The sequence below is a fragment of the Chiloscyllium punctatum genome, chromosome 44 (genome assembly GCF_047496795.1).
Source record: "Chiloscyllium punctatum isolate Juve2018m chromosome 44, sChiPun1.3, whole genome shotgun sequence".
In the NCBI taxonomy this organism is placed as follows: domain Eukaryota; kingdom Metazoa; phylum Chordata; class Chondrichthyes; order Orectolobiformes; family Hemiscylliidae; genus Chiloscyllium; species Chiloscyllium punctatum.
In genome coordinates, this window is record NC_092782.1 from 54,233,171 (window position 1) to 54,253,501 (window position 20,331).

The 20,331-nt window shown below is 42.6% G+C and overlaps 1 protein-coding gene across 23 annotated transcripts in view; it reads right to left on the minus strand.

Annotated features, from left to right (window-relative positions):
* The window catches only part of celf2 (cugbp, Elav-like family member 2), a 985,143-nt gene that overhangs the window by 591,828 nt on the left and 372,984 nt on the right, over positions 1-20,331 (minus strand). For 2 of the 23 annotated variants that reach the window (XM_072562978.1, XM_072562981.1), the window contains exon 2: positions 10,911-10,984. The exons of the other annotated variants lie outside the window; for them this stretch is intronic. The gene's annotated coding sequence lies outside the window, so the exon portion shown is untranslated. The remainder of the gene's footprint in view (positions 1-10,910; positions 10,985-20,331) is intronic. 23 annotated transcript variants of the gene reach the window in all.

Genomic DNA, 20,331 nt, shown 5'->3' on the forward strand with positions numbered 1-20,331 from the left:
CTAAATCAACCACAGCTAAGCATGAACTGGAAATTATTGCAATTATATTCAGCTCAATATTAAAAAAAACTTCAAAAGACATTTCTCACATGAATTAATTATTAAGAGGCTGCTTCTCGTTCACCATATTGTCTTTCATCAATTATCCAACAAGTAAATAGTATCATTTGAATATAAACCATAAGGCCATAAGACAGAGGAGCAAAATTAGGCCATTCAGCCCATTAAGTCTGCACATACATTCAATGAAATCATGGCTGATCTGATGACCCACAACTCCACTTTCCCTGCCACCGTACTGATCCACAGTTCAGATGCCCGGGTTCAAGCCTCAGCTGCTCCAGGGTGCAACATGTTGATTAAAAATATCAAGAACAAACCAATTTTTGGAACTAGAAGTTCCTAACCTCAACCACCTCACCAAATCTGCTTTAGCACTGGAATTCCTGATCAATTATTCCTGAAGAAGAGAATTACATTGCACTCAGAACTGCCCTTCAGCCCAATGTCCCCCTTATGAATTCTGCGATTCTAAGGCATCAAATCCATTCATAATCTTCATCTGTTCAGCCCTCTGCTGGAGGAACAGAATTGCCAACATTGCTCGGGTGTCTTCCAGCATGTTTCAACACCCGCATGGATCTTCCAATCATTTTGCTTAGTCAAACAGCTTTTTCTCAATCTCACATTTCGAGTGTTCAAAACAGAAAAGTATCTTAAAGTCATAGAGTCACAAAGATGTCCAGCACTTTGGTCCAATTCATCCATGCCGACCAGATATCCCAACCCAATCCAGTCCTACTTACTTGTACCCGGCCCATATCCCTCTAAACCCTTCCTATTCATATATCCATCCAAATGCCTTTAAAATGTTGTAATTGTGCTAGTCTCTACCACCTACCCTGGCAGCTCATTCCATACATGCACCACTCTTTATGTGAAAAAGTTGTCCCTTAGGTCCCCTTTAAATCTTTCCCCTCTCACCCTAAACCTATGCCCGCTAGTTCTGGTCTCCCAGGGAAAAGACTTTGTCTATTTATCCTATCCATGCCCCTCATGATTTTATAAACCTCTATAAGGTCACTCCTCTGCCTCCGACACTGCCGGGAAAACAGCCCCAGCCTGTTCAGCCTCTCCCTGTAGCTCAAATCCTCCGACCCTGGCAACATCCTTGTAAATCTTTTCTGAAGCCTTTCAAGTTTCACAATGTCCTTCTGATAGGAGGGAGACCACTCCTGGATTAATGATTCCTTTGTCCTTGGTTTCCTCACAAGAGTGCCTTGGACATTCATCTTCATTTCCTGGAGATTCCAGGACACTTGTGGCAACCTCACCTGGGTGGCAGGCAGTTCTACACTTCAGGCTGATTCTAAACTCCCTGAGGTTTGTACCCCCTTTTTAAAATCCCCCTCCCCGCAAGAAACAATTCCCATCTTTTAGACCCAGCCACTACTTAATCTTCCTCTTCAGCTCAGCATCTCCTTTCCTTGCGTTTTTAAATCTGCCTTTGTGGCAAATGGTTTTACTGTTTGTCAGTGACTTTTTCCTGGTCGTTTTCTTCATCAATCTGCCACCCTTCGTACAGAAAGAAGTTCTGTATGACTCACTTCTTCCCTGTTTTTCAAAACGTATGCTGCAATACCCCCATGGGATACTGCGAACTTTCGAAAAGAAAATCTTCTTTCCCTGCCAACTTTCTCCATAAATTTTCATCCCTGAGTTTTGGGTTTTGGCTGCGTTGGCAGTTCAGCGAAGAATATTCTAACAACCGAAGCTGATTTCGTAGTGAGCTGACATCCAGACACGTGTATTTCCTGCAGAATGCCCAGAGATGATTACCCAAAGTGGATGATTTTCCTCTGCCCAACTCAAAGCCATGGAGGGCGAGGTGCAGCATTGTAAGTGCTGCCAACTAATAAAAGCAAAAAAGACCAGCAATCAAACCCTTAGAGCTTTCCACTCTGTACAATTCCTCTGGTCTTTAAAATCTCATGTTTGGCCACAAGCCACAAAGGGATACACAACACATTAAACATTCCCGATGAAGGGCTTTTGCCCAAAACGTCGATTCTCCTGCTCCTCGGATGCTGCCTGACCTGCTGAGCTTTTCCAGCATCACACTCTGATCTCCAGCATCTGCAGTCCTCACTTTCTCCTAACACATTAAACAGCCCATTCTACCCAATGATACTGGCATTTCCTCTGCTCAACGCATCTTTTCCTCTTGAAAATTCGTCTCTGGGTTGGGGTGTCACTGGTGTTTACTGTCCATCCCGAATTGATCTCAGGAGTGTGATGGTGAGGTACCTTCTTGAATCACTGAAGTTATTGTGTTTCAGTGCTGCTAGAGATGGGATTGCTACCTGTCCATTACTGTCTCATGGTCATGGGAATGCTCATCAGGATGGAGGGGTACAGGTGGCATTCTTGTGCAGCCTTCTGCCCCTGTCCTTCTTGGTGGTACAGGTCATCAGCTCGGAAGGAGCTGTCGAAGGACTTTTGGTGCATTTTGTAGACAGTGCACAGTGAACCAGAGAGGGAGCAAGTCAGTCTCGACCAGAGAGACTGGCCAAGGAGAAGACCTCTTTGGCCAAGCTTTTGGTCTCCAACGACAGATGTCTTCTACAAACATTTCATCAACCATTTCACCAACCTCATCCCCAAAGATTGCGCAGATAGAGTCAAAAAGTTATTGCTTTTTAAAAATTTATCAATAAGTTGATGACAAACTACCACATTGGAGGGGAGGAATTGGTGAGAAAGAAAGATGGCAGCCTTAATATTAAACGTTGACAAGTGCGAACTACTAAAGAGCTGAACCTCTGGCTTTCACACTGTGTTGTACAATTTTGTGAAGAACTGGATTTTCACCAGGATGAACCTTTTACTGCAGTGGTGTGCAGTTGGGAAGTACAGAAAGTTTGGGTTTTTTTAGGCTAAAAGTCTGGAGTTAACATGAGATCCATGAAAATTAAACATGTTATGGCCAAAAAATGTTAGGGGCTGACTGGTGCATAAGTTCAACCATTATTGGTATCTGTAAACAATGTGGCTCAATGTCAAATCTGCTTGGTAATGTCTCCAGGAAGTGGCTTGGGGCATCTCACTAAATCAAAAGATACCAGAGATACACAAGTGGTTTTGATGATCTCATGGAACAAACAGGTAGATGTAATTGCTACGTCTCCCTAGACTACCTTGTGAATGGTCTGTCATCCAGTGCACTTGCTGAACTGGTTTAGGATAGAGTAGGGCATGGGAAAATTAACCAATACCCTCTTCAGACACATTGCACACTCCAGAAACTGTGGTTTAGGGTCACAGGGGTCTTTGACATGGCCTTCATTCTTTGTCAACAATGGTAGCTACCCTTTGTTTAACCTTCGCTTTATGTCATACACACTGGATTGTGCCCAAGGGAACTGAGTCAACCTTAAAACATTTTCATTGCACTTAATCATTTAAAAAGATATCAGGCACATGGGCTGTTCAGTGTGTCATTTCCTTTGTACCTGTGTTAGCATAATAAAAAAAATTTACAATTCAAATAAAGCTTGGAGGGCATTTAGCTCTCTGTTCCAGGGTTACCAATCACACATAGTGTGGAATAAATAAATGCATTCTGTGCCTTTGGCACTTACACTTCATGTCCTGAAAACTTGGCAAAAGTGAGGAGAGTGGCATGCTTGCATAAGCTCAAGCATCAAGATCCGATTATACTGAGGGTGTGGACACACATGACCCAACAATGGACAGGGCCTCACCAAAACCATCGGAATCTGCAGAGAAAAATATATTTCTTACTTTGTTACTCTTGCCCAATATGTTTTGTCTTGCAAAGCCCTCAACTCCCCACCTTTGATTGTCAGTGCTATAAATCAACACACGCTGTCCAGACAGAAGACAGCTTTGTCGGGTCAAAGACGTTAAGGGCTGTCTATATTTACATGTGTCAGTTGTGGCTCAGCTGGTTGGACTTTTGCCCAAGTCACAAGGTTTGTTTCAGGTGCCACCTCGGAAACTCGAAATCATGACCTTAGTGGCCATTGCAGTGCTGTGCTGAGAGAGTCCTGAAACAGAAGGTGCTAATGTTTGCCCAAGATATTACACATAAAATGGGTATGAAGAAAAACAACGAGGTCACCCCGCGAACAACACAAGACAATAAAGACTTTGACAATCATCACACTGCTGTATCCAGTAGCTAACTGTGTGCTGATTGGTTGATATGTTTCCTACAATAAACACTTCTAAAATATTGCATTGGCTGTAAAGCACTTTGGGACATTGTTTGGCAAATCCTTGATTGTGTAGTTTGATGCAACTTGAGGTGTTTGGGTCCAACACATACTGGTTGAGGAGAAGGCAAATTTACGAACTGACTTCAAGCTTAGACTTCATTACTGTTGGTACACTAGGCTCCGATCTTACAACTACATTGGATAAAGGACTGCTCCATCTTCCTGTGTACATATCCTTGTGCTCTCAAGACATCCTAGAGAGTTCTAGTCTAGTGTAGCAGTCTGATTCAGTCTTTTACAATCTTCCAATTCCGTCCACAGTGATATTTGTGGTCAAGATGTGCCACTGTCGTGAGAAAGCATGTAGCCTTTAATGTGACACATTTGCTGCAGAGAATGCGTGAAAGTGCTTGTTCAGGAGAATTGGGAACATCTGTTCTTACTGTCAATGGATTGGTGTAAATAAGGTGATAACATTTGTTCACTTGTGGAATGTGTGGCAGTACTTCCTTCTCACGCCAGAGGCTGGAGGCGCGCATATTTCACAGTATGGTGTCGGATAACTAAATTGCTGGTTTATATCAAAGACTCTCAACAAAACTCACACTCAATAGGAAAAGAAATTGTAATTTAATAAGCTGAGTGAAAAAATGCATGTAATAGAACCAATCCTGATACATTTTCATGTAAACCACACTGTGCAATTTGAATTTATGAAGCTCAGTTCCCTCATCTTGACAATGCTGGAATGAGAATGACTCATTACCCTTACAGGCTAGGAAAAAACTGACATAGTAAGGAAGTTGGAAGATGTTTATGTGTAAGTGACAGAGAGAAAATGTTCTTCTGGTAAATTCCATTCACTGACTGAAGGGTTCAAGGAACACACACAGAAAGAGAGAGAGAGAGACACACAGAGAGGATGGAAGCCGGTGAAAAGTTTAACCCTTTATGGTCTGATTTGAGTGAACACTGGCTTGTCATAGATCAAATGTTTGTGTGTTGTTCCCTGGAACTCGAGATGTGGGAATGTTATGAATTTAAATTGCATTCTGGGAATTTAAGATGATTTTTTAAAAAGCCATTTTGTCAGACAGTGATATTGGGCATGTTAGCTGAGCAAGGTTACCTCATGACCTTTCCATCTAGTTTAGACCAGCCCCTCATTATGATATACTGTTAAAAGGGAAGGTTATCCAACCAAAGCAATCGGCCATTTGGCCTGGTTTGATCAGGGTTCCCACTTTGATGTGCATGTAGCCTAATTAGTCAAGCGTACACAGACCTGTCAATGAGTTTCTCTTCCTCTGTAAACTTTTGCCATTTTATTGCTGCTTATCTGATTAAGGACATGTGGCGTTTTTGTCATTTTAATACCAATTTCCGTATAAAGACAGCTTGTTTGCAGCAATAAAGGGAGTAGCCTGAGAGAGGTCCTAGGTAAGAGTTGGCGCTGCTACTCTGTGAAAGGTTTCAGAACCTTTGCTCAATCCTGGCTTGTAGGTATCTGTGTTATAGTATAACGTTGATGCCATTGGTAAATAAAGGTAATAATTTAAACTAAACTGCCTATAAGAATTTTACATTCCAGACTACCTCAGAGTGTGATCTCTAGGATGAACCAAGAGAGGCTTACAGATTGAGTCCATCAGGGATTCCCTGAGCTATCTCAAATAGGGACTTTAACAGTAGCATCATTGCAAGGGTGCTTTAGGGGTCCTGAAGCTCTCAGACATTATAAAATTAAAGCCTTTTCTGTGCAGTGGTAGGATACTGAGGTCTGGGTCAAAAGGCTTGGGTTGATGCCCCACCTAGTCCAGAGGTGGGCCATAACACATATGAACAGGTTGATTGAAAGGTCTGCAAATCTTTTACTCTTTCCATTTTTGCAATGCTGTACATTTTTCAAACTTCAAGTGGGAAGTGGTAGTCTGCCATGCCACCTTACTGGAATTTTAACATCAAGAATACCAAAGAAATAAGTCCCAATTTTCTTAAAATGTAACTTCATGGGCAAAGATTTAAAATTACATGTGTCAGGGGTCTTCCCCCTGCACTCACAACTCTTCAACTCTGATCAGACAGTGCTCATGGACAGTTTCTGAATTGGTTTGGGCTTAATGTTATGTCTCTGTCCCCTCCCTAAACCTTACATTGGGTGGGGGAGCGGGGGGAAACTGTCTGCTTAACTTTTGAGTGAATAAAATGGACTGCAGTCCAATAACCCAGCGAGGAGTCTGCTTCTTAAAGAAAAATAAAATGCTGAGCAAAACAAAAAAAATTATTGAAATATTTATGATTCAAGCAGAATTTGGTACAGTTTCCCAATTTGCAATCTAGAGAACAATAGTTAAGAATTAATTACAGGTCCTTGAAAAGGCTATATTGACACTTCCATAGCACACAGAACCTTTGAGATGACGACAACCATGTTTCCTATCCACTAGGACATTGTACCTTCACAAAGGGTGTGTGACTTCTACTCATCAATTCCCAGCTCCCGATCAGTTCTTGTAACACAATGGAATCAAATCAATGATTTATGAGCAGCATGAGTCTGAGCTGCTGCATATAACAGCAGATATCATAATTACCAGGTAAATTATTCAGCCTGATCAATCATCATTTTCTTTTAAACTTTCATCTCACAAACTTTAGAAGCTGGTTTCAATTGCAGTGCTAACTGTTTTCTTTTGTCTGTAAAGGCATGGATAGAGGCAAGAGAGGTTTTGGAACAGGCACAGACATACTGGACACTCCTGCTGTTTAGATCAGGTCAGAGAGAACCTTGGTTACACATATTAACTGGAGCAAGCTACCTTCAACAATACAACACTCTTTCAGTGTGGTACCAGACTAAGGGTTGAACCCATAACATTGGAATTGAGTGGTGAAAATGTAACTCTAGGTCAAACCCTTAATCCACACAGTAACCTCCAAAATGGTCATCCATAAGTGTCCACTCAATTGTTTGGTTAGCATTTAGCATATGCAATCACACCGGAAGTGTAGTACAAGGTCCAGGTCAAATAAATGTTTCCCGTGCTGTCCTCACTGCAACATTTGAGATTTAGAATGCTCTTCCAGCACCACTAATCCAGAATCTGGTTTCCAGCATCTGCAGTCATTGTTTTTACCATGTAAATGCACTGCTGATTCACTTGTTTTGTGGGGTTTTTTGTTCAGTAATGTGTATTTCATACATGGGATGTGACGAAAAAGCTGCTGTCCCTGGTGAATTTCTGCAGGGTATCTTGTAGATGATACACACTGCTGTAACAGTACATTAAATGGCAAAGGAAGTAAGTATTGAAGACAACGAGCAGATGGAGTATCAAATGTCCTGGATGGTCTTCAGCTCAATTGTTGTCTTCGTCTCAAAGGTTCTGTGTGCTATGGGAGTGTCAATATAGCCTTTTCAAGGCCCCTTAGTTAATTTTTAATTGTTGCTCTCTAGATTGCAAATTGGAAAACCGTACCAATTTAATCCTCAATATTCCAGTAATTTTTTTTCCCTCGACCTCCTTTTTATTTTGCTCAGCATTTTATTTTTCTTTAAGAAACAGACTCCTCACTGGGTTATTGTTCTGCAGTCTCTTTTATTCACTTAAAATCATTCAGGCTCACACTCCTGACTTGTGCCTTATAGACTGTGGGCAGGCTTTGAGGAAATAGAAGGAGAGTTGCTCACTGCTGAATTCTGAGCTTCTGATCTGTTCTTGTAGCCACAGCTTTGATATGACTAGTCCTGTTCAGCTTCTGGTCAATGGTAATGTCCAGGATGTTGATGGTAGAGCATTCAGCAATGGCAATACCATTGAACATCAAAGGGTGATGGTTAGATTCTTTCTCTTCTTGAATATAGTCATTGTCTGGCACGTTTGGTGAGAATGTTACTTGTCACTTATCAGCTGAAGTATGAATGTCATCCAGGCCTGCTCTATTTGGACATGTACACCTTCACTATCTGAGGAGTCAGGAGGTTTGCTGAATATTGCATAATCAATAACCGACCTTCTGGTGGAGGAAAGGTCATTGATGAAGCAGCTGGAAGTGGCTGAACCCAGAACATGATGCTGAGGAACTCCTGCAGAGATGTCCTGTGGCTGAAATGAGTGATCTCCAACATCCACAACCATCTTCCTTTGTACCAGGTATGACTCCAGCCAGCAGAACTCCTCCACCCACCCCCTGATTCCCAATGATGTTGAGTCAGTCTCCTGGCATAAATGAATTGAGTTATGAACACATCTGATAAGCTTACCTGGGGTACATATTTGCAATGCGGGTGACAGTGACAGATTTCTAATTATTACTCAACCATGAACAACTATTCACCCAAGTGGATTTCTTGCCCGCAGAAGCTTAGTGTGAATTAGGATCACTTTGAACAGGATTAATCTGGATTGCTGAGTCTCATCGGCCTGGTATCGGGGTTGTGTGTCCATTAGGCAGAAGGTGGTGGTGAGTTCAAAACCCATAAACATTGACATGAACCTACCTCTGCCTTCCTGACGTTTTTACATGGCATTGAATGGTGGCTCTGACAGCCCTCTCAGCTGAGGACAAATTATAGAATTGCTGCAGCACAGGAAGCCGTTCAGCCCATTGTATCTTCACTAGTCCCGCTACTGGCTCTGCTACCTGGTGCTAGTCTCCTGCCTTTACCCCTCAAATACCCTTCCTATCCATATAATCAGTCAAATAACTGGTGTGGTGCTGGAAAAGCACAGCAGGTCAGGCAGCATCTGAGGAGCAGGAAAATTGACGTTTCGGGCAAAGTCTTTTGTCTCGACTCTAATCTCTCGCATCTTAAGTCCTTGCTTTCGCCTATCCATACAATCATCCAATTGAACCTGGCCCTACACCTTTCTAGGCAAAAAATCCCATAGTCTAACTGCTTGCTGTATTTTCTCATTTTGTCCTTGTTTCTTTGCACATCTCTTTAAAATAATCTGATGGCACGATTTACTGAAAGGGATCTTCTCAAATGTTCAGGCCAACACGTCCACAAAAAAGCCATTACCATGTTGCTGATTGTGGGACTAAGGCTGCCGATATTACATCAATGCTTGCATTTCACTTGATAATTTATAAAACATTTGATAATTTATAAAACATTTTGGGCACTGACATGTTGAAAAGTGCTATACCCTTTCTTCTCTGAAGCAACACTCGTGAACCAATCCAGCTTTTGCAAAAGTAACCTGAAAGTGCATGGGGATGTTTCCTGATGCAAAATAACAATTTAAATTCAATTCATTGAGTAATTCCACAGTTTAACATTGTGAGATTGAAACTCTCAACCTTCATGGTACCAGTCCACTCCCATAATCCCTGCACAATCAAACCCCATATCATGAGTTCAGGTAATGTTCGCTTTGATGAGCCATGAGTCTGTAGTTAAACCACTCATTAGTCTGCACTGCCACCTCTTTGATCATATTATTTAATTCCATTATCTTTTATTGAAGTAATCACTTCTTAATGAGCCTACCGCTGGTTCTTTAGTTTTGGAAGGTTATGAAACAGATCCGAAATTGACAAACACACCAGTTTGAGAATTTTCAGCCAAGCCATCTCTTTCTGATACCATTATATTCACTGTGGGACATGGATGCACCGGCTGACCCAGCATTTTTTGCCCATCCTTAGTTGCCCCTTGAGAAGATGGTGGTGAGCTGTCTTTTTGAACCGCTGCAGTCCATGTGCTGTAGGTAGACCTTAAATGGCTTTAGGGAGGGAATGCTGGGATTTTGACCCAGTGACACTGAGGGAACGGCAATAAATTTTCAAGACAGAATAGTGAATAACTTGGAGGGGAACCTGCAGGTGGTGGTATTCCCATGCACTGCTGCCATGTACTGTGGGATTGGAATTGGCTGTCTGAGGATCTGTGCTGAATTTCTGCACTGCATCTAGTTGATGGTACAGATTCTGCGAATGAGCATCGGTTGTGGAGGGAGTAGATCCTTGTGGATGTGGTGCCAATCAAGTGGGCTGCTGTGTCCTGGATAGTATCAAGTTTCTTTAGTATTGTTTTAGCTGCATTCATCCAGGCATGTATGGGGTATATCAAGTCAATCCTGCTTTGTGCCTTGTAGATGATAGGCAGGCTTTGGGGAGTCAGGAATTATTTGCTGTAGTATTCCAGCTTCTAACCTGCTCTTGTTGTCATTGTATTTGTATAGTTAGTCCAGTTCAATTTCTGCTCATTGGTAACCTCTAGGATATTGATAATGGGGGATTCACTGATGATAACACCATTGATGATCAAGGGATGGTACCTTATTGGAAGACAGTCATTGCCTAGCATTTGTGTGGCAAATGTTATTTGACTGAATGTTATGATGAGAAATTATGTTTGGATATTGGGTCATTTTGCTTCTCTCCATCGCAAGTTCCTTAGCAATGCTTCTGAAAGATGAACTTCAGTTGGTACTTAAGGAGTACTTAAGGGATTACACATGTTATGATGTTCAAAGTTGTCAACCTGCATTTGTGGTAGGTGAAGCTGTGCTCGAGAGTACAAACTGGGAAAGCTGATCATTTCACTGGTGCCATTTTCGCATGCACACACACACACACACACACACACACGTGGAGGCATGGCAGCATAGTGCAGGCTAAAGCAGATCAACCCAATCTCCCCTCACCCCATTCACTCACCTTTTCCAATCAGGGCAGCAGAAAGAAAGTCAGCACCCATTTCCCAGCCCAATGTAGCCATCCCTAGGAATCAGCTAAAATGACAAAAAAGGAATACGGGACATTTCTGATCTGAAATGCATTTGAAATTCTGTCACGCCATATTTGTACAGGTGTCTGGAACAGTCAAAGAAATCACTCTCAAACCTATTCCACTCAAAATCCTCTATTTTAGCTTGAATAATTCCCAGACTCACTACTCTCCTACCTCCATTATTCCAAAAACATTCCCACTGGGATTTAAAGTAAAATCTGGTATCTTTCCTAAATTAATTTTTCTGTGTCCCCACTCTCCTGATTTACTTTAAAGCAATAAACTGTGTTTAGGTCCTCTTATACAATTAAATTGAAGTGCATATACAAATCAGGTTGTAGTTTAAATCACTTCCTCTCTACACTGTAAAGCTTTTTAAAGCTTTCTACCACTGTCAGCATTTTAGCACTTTGATCTGACTTTAAGCCTGACAAAGCTTGGGAATCTTTTTTTCTGTGGGGTGGCTATCAAACATGAACATAGTTTCTGAGTGTAACCCACACATAGTATAACACAAAGCTGAAAAATAGTTTCTGTCGGCTTCCAGGCTACTGTTTTGGCTATAATTCCTCATAATTTGTCAGATGCATTTCACATTATCCAGGCATTGAAGGTCCTGAGGTTATCATGAGTTAATTTTGTTCCAGTTAATATCTACTCCCTGCATGTCCCACAGTTATCCAACCAATGTTCAGAAAGACAGAAGTTCACATCTCATTTGTCTAGCAGTTATATCAATGAACTAAAACTTCCTGAAAATCGTTTTCTCTGTTCTCAGTCTCTCTCCATCCAGATCATTCATACAAATATAATGGACAGAACACTTCCCCTGCTCCAGGCTGTCATCACAATGTACTGCTCATTTCTACATGGTTCTCAGGTTAGAAATACTTCAGAATATAAAAAGAAAAAGAACGAAAGCAACAGAAAAAGTATCCCCAAGGAGCCATAGGTGATGTAAAAAAAGAGTTGCAAACATGAAAGAAAAATAAGGAATTTTACGAGATACAATTGGGACAAAAGGTTTAGATAGGTAAGTGCATGATATTGAATTGCTTGATGACATAAATAGAGGGTTTTTATTGACAGAGAAGGAAGAGGAATCTAAAGAACCACAGGAGTTTACAAATATGTTGACAAAATAGACAGATAAAACTGAATGATTATTTTAAAAAAGTGCTCATACCATGTGGGTGTACTGGCTAGGCCAGCTCTTATTGCCCATCTCCAATTGCCTAAGGGAAAAAATATTGCCAATGAGCTGCCATCTTGAAATATTACAGTCGTCGAGGTCTACAGAGACCCTCAAAAGGTTATGAGGGGAGGGGGTTCCAAGCTTTCCACATAGCAAAAAGGCGAAAGGATGGTTCCAGCTCGGGATAACGCATGGCCCGAAAGGGAACTTGCACGTGTTGGCGTTCATCTGCTGCCCTTGGGTTTCTAGATCACAGGTTTTGAAAGGAGCTAACAAGCCTTGCTGAGTTGCTGCAGTGCCTCTTGTAGATGCTGCAACCATGCATCACCGGTGAAGAGAGTGATTGTTGAAGGCGGCGGATGGGATGCCAGTCAAGTTGGGCTCCTTTGTCTTGCAAGGTTTGAGAGAAAGCAAAATGGGAGAAAATAAGGAATGAGGACAGATATTGGGATGTGTGTTGACTTTGCATGCTGACCTAACTTGCAGAGTGAAGAGTAATCCCTTATTTTACATCTCTAGCCTTCAAGCACAGATAGATAAAGCAAAAAAAGCCCAAGTCCACATCGACCTTCCAAAGAGCAACCCACCCAGACCCATTCCCCTACATTTATCCCTGACTAATGCACGTTACACTATGGGCAATTTAGCATGGCCAATGCACATCTTTGGGCTGTGAGAGGAAACCACAGCACCCCCACGCAGACACAGGGAGAACATGCAAACTCCACACAGACTCCACACTCCGAGGTGGGAATTGAGCCCAGGTCTCTGGCGCTGTGAGACAGCAATGCTAACCACTGAGCCACCGTGCTGCCACAATACTTTGGATTTTCTAAATAAGGATGTAAAGCAGGAGCCAGGCAGATTAATACGCACCGATAGGAGAGGTCCAGCTACTAAGGGGTCAGTATCCTAGCAACTGTGGGGCCTGGATCTAAGTGCCCAAGGAAATAATGCATAGATATAATCAGCAACAGAGGAGAAATGAAAATGTACAAGTGTGATCCATTGTGACATGATCTGCTTTATGAAGAAGTGTGCTTAGATGTTGCTTTGGCCTTTGTCTTTCATACATCTTATAAGACCTGGCAGAGTGAGCATGTTTTAGAAGGACGCTGAAATGTTGTTAGCACCAGATCCCCAAACATTTGCACTCTAACTCAGAACGGGCACAGATTGTGATCATATAGCAGAAGCTAATGGCTTTGTCACAGTTGGGAACAGTTGATTTTGGATGTCCAACAATCAAAAGGGTATTAAATCTGCATAAGTCACGTGGGGTAATTCACAAGGTTGAGAGCAGGGAAAGCAGTTCTAATTATCCGCATGTAAGGAACATTTCCACATGAACACCAAAAACTTTGCAAAGAATTACTAGATGTTTAAAGATTGAAATGCATTTTGATGAGCTGAAGAGGGAAGAGCTGGTCCCTTTGGAGCCTTGATTTAGAATTGTTGCTCAGAGAATAAGACACAGGATGAGAAACTCTCCCAGAGAGAATTCAAGACTAATGCTTTTACTTTGGAGACTAGCCCAGAGACCTGGGTTCAATTTCTGCCTCAGGTGACTGACTGTGGAGTTTGCACATTCTCCCCGTGTCTGTGTGGGTTTCCTTCGGGTGCTCCGGTTTCCTCCCACAGTCCAAAGATGTGCAGGTCAGGTGAATTGGCCATACTAAATTGCCCATAGTGTTAGGTCAGGGGTAAATGTAGGGGTATGGGTGGGTTGCGCTTCGGTGGGTCGGTGTGGACTTGTTGGGCCGAAGGGCCTGTTTCCACACTGTAAGTAATCTAATCTAATCTAGTCTAAACCACTGTAACGTCTAAGGGATGATCAGAGAAACACATGAAGAGAGGAAGACAATGGATACAGGTGGCCAGCAAAGCAATGTGATTAGTTTTGAATTGCTCTGGCAAAGAGCCAGCACCATGACAATGGCACGAATGGTCTCCCTGTCTGCTGCAAGGCTGCCAACATTTGAACACCTTATTTTCCAGCTCTGTTTCCTACTCTGCATTCCTGTGGTTACTTTAACATAATTACAAGTATTTAATGTGGATTCTTTCATGTGGCTCTACCGGGAATCGATTTGTTTATAGTTTTATTTAAAGAAATCAGAGCTGTACTGATTACATCCTCAATTAAAACACTTTCTGATAATTCCTGCAGATGCTCTGTAAGCTGTGCTGTGTTGAGAATCGGCCTTGCACCTGCTGCATTCGGAGAAAAACTTTGTACGGTCTCATTATCATCACAAAACAGCCCCGAGAGCTTTGTGGAGGAGGTAAAAGACTTGCATTGATATAGCACCCTTCACAACCTCCAGAAGTCCCAAAAGCTCTTTCCATCCACATGAAGTACATTGAAGTGTAGTTATGAATGTAACATGGCAGCCAATTTGTGGAAAGCAAGCCAACACAAACAGCAATATGATAATGACCAGCTAATCTGACTGAAGGATAAATAAGATCGGTCAGGTCATTGGGGATAACTCCCATACTCCTTTACACCATGATATCAAGGAGTCTTTTCTATCCACCGAAGCCAGCAGACAGAGCCTTGGTTTTATGCCTCATCAAAGTGAAAACAGTGCAGCATTCCCTTAAACTACACTTGGTGTTGACACCATGAGAAGGCAAGAGAATGGAGTTGAGAAACAGATCAGACAAGGGTTGAGTGGGTGAGCAGATTTAATGGGCTAAATGGGCTAATTCTGCTCCTAAATCTTAGGGTCTTATGGTCCTCCTAAGCTTGAGCTGAAATGTGGCAAGTAACATTAACTCAGCACAAATGCCAGGCGTTGATCATCTTCATTATAAACAATCTAACCATTGTACCTTGACATTCAATGGCGTTACCATTATGGCATCCCTCACTATCAATATCCTGGGGATTATCACTGGCCAGAAACTCAACTGCATAAGCCATATAAATACAATAGCTACAAGAACAGGTCAGATGCTAGGAACAACGCAGCAAGGAACCCACAACCTGACTCTCCAAAGCCTGTCTACCACCAACAAGGCAGAGGTCAGGAGTGTGACAGAATACTCCTCACTTTCCAGGATGGGGGCAGCTCCAACAACACAATAAGTTTGGAACCATCTTTGACAAAGCAGCCCATTTGATTGACATGATGATGGTGGAGGCTGACAAACCTACAACATTTAAAAGGCATCTGGATGGATGTATGAATAGGAAGAGCTGAAAGGGAAATCGGCCATGTACTGGAAAATGGGACTAGATTATTTTAGGATATCTGGTCGATATGGACGAATTGGACTGAAGGGTCTGTCTCTGTGCTATACAAGTCCATGACTCTATGACATCCACAAGCATCCACCACCAACAGTCAGTAGCAGCAATGCGTCCCATCTACAAGATACAGAAATTCACCAAAGATCTTTTGAAAAAACCTTCCATCTAGAAGGACAAAGGCAGCCAACACATGGGCACACCACCACCCCTCCAAGCCATTCAACATTCTGACTTGGAAATGTATTGTCATTCCTTCATTGTCACTGGGTCAAAACCTTGGAACTCCCTCCCTGACAACATTGTGGGTCTGCTTACAGCACATGGGCTGAAGCAATTCAAGAAGGCACCATCTTCGCAAGAACAATTCTGAACAAGCAATAAATATTGACTCAAAGAAAAAAGACACATTTGAGTATCCGAAAAGGGACTTAAATCACCAACTTGTTGACTTGGGTAAGAATTTTCCACACTGACCTATGCCTGAGGAATGGTCATTAAGTGGACAGAGATTGGGAGATGACTGAGGGCCTCATGAAGGGAGGCAGACAGAAATGGTATATGCAAGAACAAGATGCATGTATAAGAGCAGAGAGCTTCAGTAATATACAAAACAAAGAGCCAAATCCAATCATTGTGTCTGTTGTACAAGGCATTTCCTATCTTGACATCACAATGCCCGCACCAATCAACCACACCGCACCGTGGCCCAACATTTCAACTCCCCCTCCCACTCTGCCGAGGACATGGAGGTCCTGGGCCTCCTTCACCGCTGCTCCCTCACCACCAGACGCCTGGAGGAAGAACGCCTCATCTTCTGCCTCAGAACACTTCAACCCCAGGGCATCAATGTGGACTTCAACAGTTTCCTCATTTCCCCTTCCCCCACCTCACCCTAGTTCTAAACTTCCAGCTCAGTAACTGTCCCCATGACTTGTCCGGACTTGTCTTACCTGCCTATCTCCTTTTCCACCTATCCACTCCACACTCCCCTCCTTGACCTATCACCTTCATCCCCTCCCCCACTCACCCATTGTACTCTGTGCTACTTTCTCCCCACCCCCACCCTCCTCTAGCTTATCTCTCCATGCTTCAGGCTCACTGCCTTTATTCCTGATGAAGGGCTTTTGCCCGAAACATCGATTTCGAAGCTACTTGGATGCTGCCCGAACTGCTGTGCTCTTCCAGCACCACTAATCCAGAATCACAAGCTCTGTCCATCAGGATATAAAAGACATTTTCTGGGAGGAACTAACCGATTGTTTTTAGCTGCCTCCTTATTGTCAGAATGTTTCGGTGAAAGAGTGCTTACTCTTAAGTACAGCCACAGTGCAAAGTACATAGCTTTTGTTGTTTCTCACCAATTTCACTGTTGCCCATGGACAATGAAGAAAAGGCAATATCATTTCCTAAAGCGAATGACTTGCAGTAATCTGTAAATCTGTAACCCCACCCAATCCCTGGTTTCTTACCCACCAGGAGCAGCAGAACAATAACACATAAAAAGGAAGGGTAGGAAGAGAAGGATGCGGCAAAATCAAAATGGAGTTGGGAGGAGAAGATAACGGAGAAAAAGCCCCACAGAAAAGAATTCATCTTTTGAAATATTTTCTAGTTGAAAGTGTGGTGCTAGAAAAGGTCAGGCAGCATCCGTGGAGCAGGAGAATCGACGTTTCAGGCAAAAGTTCTTCATCAGGAAATATTTTCTACTTAACCACTCCGGACAATTTATGACACACCTCTGGAGAACTGGGATGTGAACCCAAGCCTTCTGGCCAAGAGACAAGGACACCACAACTACATCATAAACAACACCTTGACAGGGATTTGAACCCTGGACATTCAGATTAAAAGTCTGATTTTTTTTCCCCCTATTAATAAAACTGCTTTCACGCACAACTGAGAGGACTCCCCCCCACCATCCCCAAGTCACCTATATTACATTTTTTTCTTTTCTCTTCTTTATCTACCGCCATTAAATCACCCATCTTTCCAAGTAAATTACCAAATGACATGCAAAAGCCATTGGGGGTAATTAAAAGTCTGAGGATATTTCCTAATCAACCTGTTCAGAGATGCTATTACACACCTTGGGAGCAGGTGGGACTTGAAGCAGAATCTCATGGTCTAAAGGCAGGGACACTACCGGTGCACCACAAAAAGCCTTAACAGTCTGAAGCTTGTCAAAGTGCACTATGCATCATGCACTCCAGACCAAATCTGAAGCTGTTATTTTTGAGTTTTAAAGAAATTTGCATTTCTGAATCTTGACAATGACAAGCTGCCTTCTTGAATCACTGCCAACTTTGGTGGAGTTAGCTTCTGGTATCGGAAAGATGTTGTGAAACTTGAAAGAGTTCAGAAAAGAGTTACAAGGATGTTGCCAGGGTTGGAGGATTTGAGCTACAGGGAGAGGCTGAACAGGCTGGGGCTGTTTTCCCTGGAGCATCGGAGGCTGAGGGGTGACCTTATACAGGTTTACAAAATTATGAGGGGCATGGATAGGATAAATAGACAAAGTCTTTTCCCTGGGGTGGGGAGTCCAGAACTAGAGGGCATAGGTTTAGGGTGAAAGGAGAAAGATATAAAAGGGACCTACAGGGCAATGTTTTCAGACAGAGAGTGGTACGTGTATGGAATGAGCTGCCAGAGGATGTGGTGGAGGCTGGTACAATTGCAACATTTAAGAGGCATTTGGATGGGTATATGAATAGGAGGAATATGGGCCGGGTGCTGGCAGGTGGGACTAGATTGGGTTGGGATATCTGGCCGGCATGGATGGATTGGACCAAAGGGTCTGTTTCCATGCTGTACATCTCTATGACTCTATAACTCTGTAACTCAGAGGTTTTTAAAATTATTATTCATGGAATGAGGGCACCGCTGGCAAGGCCAGCACTTACTACCCATCCCTAAATGCCCAGAGGACAGGTGAGAATCATTGCTGTGGACGTGGAACCACATGTCAGGTAAGGTAAGGATGGCAGTTTCCTTCCCTAAAGGCCATTAGTGAACCAGACGTGTTTTCCCTCTGATAATTGGTAATGGATATATGGTCATCAGAAGACTTGGAATTCCAGGCTTTTTAAAACTGAAATCAAATTCCACCATCTGCCATGGTGGGATTTGAACATGGGTCGCCAGAACATTAGGTAAAAACAATGACTGCAGATGCTGGAAACCAGATTCTGGATTAGTGGTGCTGGAAGAGCACAGCAGTTCAGGCAGCATCTGAGGAGCACTGCTCCTCGGATGCTGCCTGAACTGCTGTGCTCTTCCAGCACCACTAATCCAGAGTCCCCAGAACATTACATGGGTGTCTAGACTAAACAAACCAGTATTCATACCAATAGTCATGTCTTTATGATTTAGAACTCGAAATGTTTCTTCCCTATCCCCCAACAATTCTGAACCTTGATCCATTCAGGCTGGTTAAAGGGGACAGCTTCAACACAGGACCAATTGAATTCTGTTGCCCTTTAAACAGAATGTGATTTCAACCGGTCTATGTAAGCAAGCTGGGGGAGGGGTAGGACATTTCCCACTTTGTGTTCACTCCCAAGTCAGGTTTCTACCAAGGGGGTGCCCCATACATCACCCCAGTTCAGATGAGCCATACTAGCCTTGGCTGGGATGCCAGTTCTTCTGCTCCACATAGACCAACTCCTCACTGGCATTGGGGATCCCATGTGTGGAGCACGGAGTGAAATTCTAGCTGAAAGTTGGCAAATAATATGGCAGGCAAATTAAATTTTCATAATTATTGCTAAAGGAATGGAGTATAAAAGTCGGGAGGTAACTTTATTTAGCATTTGGAGAGGCCATTTCTGAAGTATAGTTTTGTCCCATTTACTTAAGGATGGATGTAATTTCTTTGGACACAGTTCAGAGAAAATTCACGAGATTAATTCCAGAGATGAAAGGCTTGATTTCTGAAGGAAAGATTGAGCAGTTTTATCCTGTAATCTCTGGAGTTCAGAAGAATGAGAGGAGATCTAATTTTGGTACAGAAGATCGAGAAGGGGATTAACAAAGTAGACGTACAGTGAATATTTCCCCTTGTCCGACAAGCTAGAACAAGGGGTCATAATTTTAGGATAAGGGATGTCAGACTTAAAACAGAAATGGGGAGAGATTATTTCTCTCAAAGGGCCAAGAATCTATGAATTCACTGCGTTGGATTCCAGGACTCCGAATAAATTTAAGGAGGAGATAGATTTTTAATTAGTAATTGTTTAAAGGGTCAGGGGGAGTGGGTAGGAAAGTGGAATTGAGGCTGAGGTGAGGAGAGCCGTGATTGTATTAAATGATGGAGCATGGGTGAGGGGCCAAATGGCCTATTCCTGCTCTTTTTTTCTTTTTTAAATTTTAAGAATATAAGAACTCCAAAATGTGGAGCTGCAAAGGCGCGATGACATTACCTGCAGCAATGGGGAGAAGGGCCTGTAGGAAGGCTGAAGCTTTCACTGTTGGCAGCGGAAGCTTCTGCTGAAATTCTGTGGTTGTTTTATTTCAACAAGAAGAAAACACAAAATAAATCTGCAGTCTCAGAAACCGAGTAGCTCCCAGCGTTCTTGGCCTGAAGTATAAGTATACAAATAGGACGATTCGAAATGTCATTATAAAACACTTAAACTGCGTTACAGATGAGATCATCCCTTTCCATAATGGAATGTTGTCGACATGCTGAGATGTTGATGGCTATCCACACTTCAAACCCGTTCTAGATATCTCCTTCAGTCGAATGTCCTCCTAATGCTGATTGCTTATAACGCTCTCTGTACTTTACAACAGCTAAAAGCAATTCTTTTTAATGAAACAAATCCCTTTTTATTGTTGTCTTTCATTGATTCATTAAAACCGATACCCTCCAAAACCAGCTGCCGGTGAAAGCACT